This window comes from Gossypium hirsutum, chromosome A02 (genome assembly GCF_007990345.1).
Source record: "Gossypium hirsutum isolate 1008001.06 chromosome A02, Gossypium_hirsutum_v2.1, whole genome shotgun sequence".
Taxonomy (NCBI): domain Eukaryota; kingdom Viridiplantae; phylum Streptophyta; class Magnoliopsida; order Malvales; family Malvaceae; genus Gossypium; species Gossypium hirsutum.
In genome coordinates, this window is record NC_053425.1 from 102,817,136 (window position 1) to 102,825,057 (window position 7,922).

Below are 7,922 nucleotides of genomic sequence, written 5' to 3' on the forward strand. Positions count from 1 at the left end.
GTATTTGGTTATTTAGGTAAGTTTGGATACTTGGTTGACATGTTTTTAAGTTGTTGTTTGAGGTGCCTAAGGGCATATTGGTTGTATTTGATGATTTTTCATGTTTTAAACTTGATCTTGGTTGATTTTGGATGTCTAATTATGACTTGGTTATATGCAAATTGTTGTGTTTAGGTTGGTACCAAATTGAGTGAGAAATATAGCTTGGAAAATGGCATATTTTCGTCCACACGGGTATAGACACGGGTGTGTGTCTCAGCCGCGTGTCAAGTGGCACGGCCATGTGTCCCCTGTATCTTCTTAAGAATGCAAGTTAGTATGCTCACACGGCTTAGCACACGGGTGTGTGGCTTGGCCGTGCGACCCAAGTTAGAGAGTTATACAGGCACGGACACGGGCTAGACATGGCAGTGTGTCCCTATTTTGAATGCCCACACGGCCTGGCCACACAACCGTATGACCCCTACAGCTTTGAAAATTTTCAATATTTTTCAGAAAATTATTTAAGTATCCGATCTAGTCCCGATTTGTTTCTAATGTGTATTTTGGGCCTCGTAGGCTCGTATAAGAGACAATATGTTTGATTTCAATTGGTTTCTGACATGAATCTTATATGATATGGAATGTCTATTTTTGAATTTGTAAACTCCAATAATGCTCCGTAACCCTGTTCTAACGACAGATTTGGGTTAGGGGTGTTGCAAGTTGAGATTCCAATGACACAGTTATGTAATGGGTTCACTACTTTGTTAGAAAGTTCCCATTATGGTATCCCAGAATCATCAATGGGAAGACACTCATCACTTTTTGTAGCACTCGATTTTCAATTAACCTGAAAACTTGAAATAATTAGAAGATTAATGTAACACCCCATTTCTCAAACCAATCGTAAGGTCCGAGCAACAAGATGTCATATTTGTTGTCAGAGCAACAAACATCATTTGATCCATAAAAATTTCAAATCATACATTTAAACCCATAGCCACATCATGATTAATATACAAATATCTCAACTAATAACCTATTTATTCATTGCATTTCATGTATCCTCTATTCCAACTATATATATCGATTCACATCCAAAGCATTAAAACCTCATCTAAATACTCGCATAGCAACATCAACACCAAATGTATACATAATACAAAACATTATCAACTATCATATATGCCTATTTATATAACATAAAATCCTATAGGTACATGTAGACCAAAGTAGCAATAGTTTCACCAACTCGATAAGTGCAAGATTATTTGCTAGATCCTAATAACAATGAGTGCACACGATTGAACCTAAGCTGCACATGGAAAACAAACCGGGTGCTGAGTATTCAACTCAGTGGCATTTCTATAACTAATATTATAACATAACATAAATTATGTAAGGACATAAACAAAATAAGATAATCAAAGGTTAAAAGGTTAGAATGATTAAATTGAATTAAAAGAAAAAGGAGGAGGGACTAGATGTGAAAGTTTGCCAAAAGAAAAAACAAATCATACATGGTATAGAAAAAGTTAAAAGGACAAAATGGTGATTATTTGAAATAAATAATTATGAAAAGTGTAATGATTAAGGACTAAATTGTGTCAAAACATGATTGGTGGTAAGGCAAAATGATAATTAAGTGAATAAAATAATTAATTGAATGTCTAACAGCTTAAGTATGACATAATACAAGAATATAGGACAAAAGAACTTCAGCTAACAAGTGATAGAAACCAAACTAAATTGGGTCTTTCCACCATCAATATTCCTTTCAAATCCTAGTTCGTATCACTTATCTTATGTCCATCCCTAGCAAAAGCAAAAGCAAAAGCATGCTTGGATGATGAATTTGTGGAAAATGTTCTCAATATAAAATTGTTCTCTCATATAAAATCAAAAGCTTACAAACTATTTATAGGCTATAGTTTACCATTTAAAACAACAAAAATTGAAAATATTAAAATCTAATAATAACCATAAACCAATGACTCTTGACCTTTCATTTTCCTAAACAAAAAACTACTAATTTAAACCCATTAAAAAACAATATAACTCTTGACCTTTCAACTCTTGACCTTTCACTTACATGACTCTTAACTTTCATTTAAGTTTTTGAAATATCCGTGTGGTTGTTCGATGTAGACTTCTTCTTCGAGCACACCATTCAAGAATGCCGACTTGACATCCATTTGAAATATTGGCCATTTAAATTGTGCCGCTTGTGCAATGAGCAGCCGGATTGTCTCCATTCTTACAACAGGAGCAAATACCTCATCATAATCGATCCCCTCCTTTTGCTTATATCCCTTTGCAACAAGTCGCGCCTTGTACCGTTCTAACTCGCCTTGAGCATTCATCTTTCTTTTGAACACCCACTTCACACTAATGGGTTGACTTCCTTTCGGCAATTCTGTTAACTCCCATGTGTTGTTGCGGTCAATTGCTTTAATCTCCTCATCCATAGCAGTTTGCCACTTCTTGTCTCGTGCAGCCTCTTCAAAACTTATAATCTCAGAATCTGCCAAAAGACATACAATATGTACCTCATTTGTTGAATCATACAAATCTTGCAAACTTCGCATTTTTGGTTGTTGCGGTTCATCTTCATCATCGGTAGTTTCAGGATTTGTCGGTATGATTGTTGGTGTAGCGATTGATGATCCTCCATCTTTGGTGATAACCTCCGTTGAGTTATTCCAATCCCACTCGCTTGCTTCGTTGAATCGTACATCACGACTTACCACAACCTTCTTACTTATCGGGTCGAGTAGCTTGTATCCTTTTGTTTTCTCATCATACCCAATAAAAATAAACATTTTGCTTTTGTCTTCGAGCTTCGTTCTTCGCTGATCCGGCACATGTGCATAGGCCTCACTACCGAATACTTTAAGATGAGAAATTGATGGTTTTTGTCCGCTCTAAGCTTCTTGTGGTGTTTGATCATCCAACTTCGCATGTGGACATCGATTTTGCACATAAATGGCACATTGCACGGCTTCCGCCCAAAATTCCTTCGGCATCTTCTTGCTCTTGAGCATTGATCGAACCATGTCGAGAATAGTCCGATTCTTCCTCTCGGCCACACCATTTTGTTGGGGAGAGTACGGTGCGGTTAGGAATCGTCTTATGCCTTGCTCCTCACAATACTCCATGAAAACCGTCGAAGTATACTCGCCACCTCTATCAGATTGTACAGATTTGATGTGTCTACCAGTTGTTTTTTCCACCATCACTTTGAACTTTTTGAACACCTCCAATGCCTCGGATTTTTCTTTAAGAAAATAAACCCAAGTTTTTCGTGAGAAATCATCGATAAAAGAAATGAAATACCTTTTACCGCTAAAAGATTCAGGGGTGATTGGTCCACATATGTCGGTATGAATCAATTCGAGAAGTTGCTTAGCCTGATATTCTGCCTTATTTTGAAACGAAGTTCTCGCATGCTTACCGAGCACACATTCTTCACAAAATTTTCCCTCATAGTCCATGTCTGGTAGCCCATGCACCAAATTCTTCTTTGCCAACTCGTTTAGACCACCATAATGTAGATGGCCAAAACGGAGATGCCATAGCAACGCCTTGTCTTCAACATCAACTCGCAAACATTTTCCTCGAACACTTCTCAGATTCAACCTGAACATGCGATTTCTCTCCATTTCAACTCGAGCGACCAAACACCCTTCCTTATCTTTCAAGTGTAACACCCGATCTTTCATAAGTACCGAATAACCTTTTTCCATGAGTTGCCCCATACTCAAAATGTTGCTCTTGAGGTCTGGTACGTAATACACATCATGGATTGACCCAATTAACCCATCATTTTGTAAATAACAAATGGTACCTTGGCCTTTTACCTCAACCTTCGACGCATCTCCAAATGACACATGTCCCGTTTCAACCTTTTGTATCTCTTTGAATAGGTGCTTGAGCCCACACATATGGTTGCTTGCACCCGTGTCAAGGTACCACACCATGTTGTTGTTGGTGTTGACTTCGTTGTGTGCCATCAAGAGAAAACCTTCTTTTGCCTCCTCATTTTTCGTGGTTAGGTTGGTTGTCTCTTCCACCTTTTTCGAGAAGCGACATTCTTTCGCGAAGTGTCCCGCCTTACCACAATTGTAACACTTATCAGAGTTACAATCCTTCGCATAGTGACCATATTTGCCACACTTGTAGCACTCGACATTGGAATAATTCGACCATCCGCCTCTTCCACGACCACGTCTTCTTCCCCGCCAATTTTGTTGGTTTGAATGCTCCTTCTCTTCATAATTCCCTTCTTGACCACGACCTTTTCCACCACGACCATTTCCTCGATCTCCACGACGACGGCCTCTACCTCGAAAGCTTTGAGAATAGAGAACCTTTTCGTCTTTGATTGATGCCTTGGTTTGAAGTGCTTGCTCGAGTGTCTCATCTTTCTTCTTCTTCTTACGTTGTTCATGTGCCTCGAGAGAACCGGCGAGTTCATCGATTGTAAGCGTTGCTAGATCTTTTGACTCTTCTATGGCATATACGACATTTTCGAAACTGTCAGTTAACGATCTCAAAATCTTCTCCACAACTCGTGCATCAGTTAACGCTTCTCCGTTTCGGTTGAGTTGGTTCACCACGGTTTGAACACGCGTGATGTAGTCGGAGACACCTTCTGATTCTTTCATCTTCATGCCTTCCAGCTCGCCACGAAGAGTTTGAAGTCAGACTTGTTTAACTCGGCCGGCTCCTTTGTACACCTTTGCTAAAATATCCCACGCTTCTTTTGAAGTTGCCGCACTTGCAATCTTCTCAAAGCCCGACTCATCAACGGCTCGAAATAACATGTACAATGCCGCCTTATCTTTCGACCGCATTTCTTTCAACGCCTTGTTTTGAGCCGCCGTATATCCCACAGTAGTTGTCGGTTCTACGAAACCTTCTTGGACCACCTCCCAACCATCTTGAGACCCGGGAAGAGCTTTCATTTGGATGCTCCAATTCTCATAGTTCACCTTTGTTAGTCGAGGCAATGGCACATTACTAGTCACACTCTCCATAGCTCTGATACCAAATTGTGGAAAATGTTCTCAATATAAAATTGTTCTCTCATATAAAATCAAAAGCTTACAAACTATTTATAGGCTATAGTTTACCATTTAAAACAACAAAAATTGAAAATATTAAAATCTAATAATAACCATAAACCAATGACTCTTGACCTTTCATTTTCCTAAACAAAAAACTACTAATTTAAACCCATTAAAAAACAATATAACTCTTGACCTTTCAACTCTTGACCTTTCACTTACATGACTCTTAACTTTCATTTAAGTTTATTTAACAGAATTATTCTCCTCCCATTATCAAACTCCAAGGCAGCCCACTAAATCAAACTTTGTATTCACACCCAGATTCCCTATTTTTGGTCACCCATATTTGTATTCTAATATCATATAGGCAAGTACAACTAGTTTGAGTTCCTCTACTTAGAATTTTGAGTTCCTCTACTTAGAATTTGAGCAAAATTTGCAGCAAACAAGAACAAAACAAACCCACATTTCATATAGGAAACAAGTATGAGTATGTGATGATACAAAGCATGCCAATATGTGAGGTTATTAAAACCTGGAAATATTCAGAAAGTACCTATATTTGGCATCTCCAATCCTCAATTATCCCCGCAGTTTATGTCCTTGTGCATAACATCACGTAAAAAATCAGTAATGACAGACTCAAAATTCGGCATTTTGGCATACCCCGGAAAATAATTGATATCAATGACTAGGTAATTCTCCTTGTTTTTCCCATCCCTAATCACATCGAAATTAAACAAATTTAACCTCATTCCTCCTTTAACCCTTCTACCAACTCCTTCACTAAACTCTCCGGGGGCATTTCCATCTTTTCAAATTTACAACCTTCCCCTCCCCCTGCCGCTGCCAAATTCGAGACCTGCGAAAACGGCAGTGAACCTTTCAAATTTACCAGTTTCTCCTCCGAAATATCGGGTAACGACTTCCGTTTCACGCACCGGAAATATTTGCCGGCCACGTAGACTTTAAAGACGACGCCGCCGTGATTAACGAACTCCTGCAAAACAAACGGCGCCGTTAAGTTATTTAACCCATCTTTGTCGAAGATGAGGTGCATTTTGTGCGACGTCTCACTACCGTCCGCGTCTAACGGCTTCGCGATTAACGGAAAGTTGAGTTTCAAATTTTCCAAACCCGTAACTTCGGTAATGGTGATTTGTTTGGGGACTCCGGTGTTGTTTATTTTTAGTTTCGAAACTGTTTCGAGCATTGAGATTCTGTTTCGGAGGATGTCGATGGACTTTGGAGAGTCGATGATGGGGATGTTAGGGTTTCGGGAAGCGAAGTCTTGAAGATTTTGTTTCCAGTCGGAGTCGTACAATTTGTGGAGGATGCAGTCGAAGGGTCCTTGTTGGATCAAAGGTTTGGTGGGGTCGATTTTGGTTAAAACAACGCCATTCTGGCAGGCGCAGGAAAGGAGGGATGGTACGATGAAAGTTTGCTCTTTTTTCGGAGTTAAAGCGTAGCTGATTTGGTAGGGTTTTGAAGAAAGATTTGACATTTTTGGTAGGGAGATCTGTTTGGAAGCCGAGAAAGTTGAGGAAAGTAGAAGTTGTAGTGAGAAAATAATACATATGAGCTTCAGGAGAACGTGGCAAGTTTAATATCTTTATAACACGTGTACTACTGCGTCCAGACTCAAATGTTGACGGAAAAGAAAAAGAATAAGGAGAAAATACGGAAAAGTCAAATACGTAACTAGAATATAGAGATCTAATAAAAAAATGACATGAATAATTCAAATTTAGTTAATAATATATCAGTATACAGAGGTGATAAAAAATGTATAATATAATTAAAATGTAAATATTAGATTAAAAGAAAATTTAAGGATTTATTTATGTAAATAGTATGGGTTTAAATTTGTAATTTTTTATTGATTTTTATAAAAAATTAAAATATCTTTAAATAATATAAATTTTTAAAATACAGAATAATATTTCCATGCTTTTTTTAATTAATTGGTGTCCAGTTGATTTTTAACATCAATCAATCAAGAGTTTAAATAATAGTCAAAAGAGTTCTACATTCTGAAGGATAGTGGGAAATCATGTATGTTCCTAAAGAGTATAATCTAGTTGCTGACAATCTAGCAAAGATCAACCTCTCTTGGCAGACCTCTCTCTAGATTTTTGAAGTCACTCTTGATGAGGTGACTACGTCCATCCAACAGGATAAAGCTTTTAGCTTATCTTAAAGTCTTTTAAATTACCTTTCTGTTCATGTTCTTTTCACCAAAAAAAATAGTATAAATAAGTTATATATAAGTGGGAGAAAATATTTTAAATAAAATAATTTGTTTTTAAAAAATTATTTAGTAATTACTATTGATATAATGGTAAATAATCACATTTATGATGGAATTTCTCAAAAAAAATATTTTTTTAAAAATTACCAAATTAATTTTTTTTTGAAAATCTATTGGAGTATGCCGAAATAACGAAAACACTTCCAATTGGAAGCATTTTTAGTGGATTTGCAAGAAAATGCTTCCAATTGGATATGTGTTCCTTCTTGTCTGATTTTTTTAGGGTTATGGTTTTAATTTTTTTTAAGTAGGGTTAGGGTTTGTAGTTTTAGTAGTTTAGGGTTTTGTATATTTTTAAAGTTTTTATGTAGTCTTTAGTTTTTTAATAATATTTTGAGATGTAAAGTTAATAATTATTTAATTTAATATTTACAACAATTGTATTTACACCAATCGTATATTCGAATTGTAAAATCTAATTCAATTCATAATCTAAAATAGAACTCCTCGATTCAATTAACTCTTAGTTTGTATTTTTTTTCGATTTTTACAAATGCAACTGAGTTTTGATCAGATTTTTTTATAGGAGGTCGAGGTCGATTAGATTTTTCAGTACA

The 7,922-nt window shown here is 36.8% G+C and overlaps 1 pseudogene; it reads right to left on the reverse strand.

Moving 5' to 3' along the window:
* Positions 1-1,009: 1,009 nt before the first annotated feature.
* On the reverse strand, positions 1,010-6,680 carry LOC107934625 (inositol-tetrakisphosphate 1-kinase 1-like; annotated as a pseudogene).
* Positions 6,681-7,922: the final 1,242 nt, after the last annotated feature.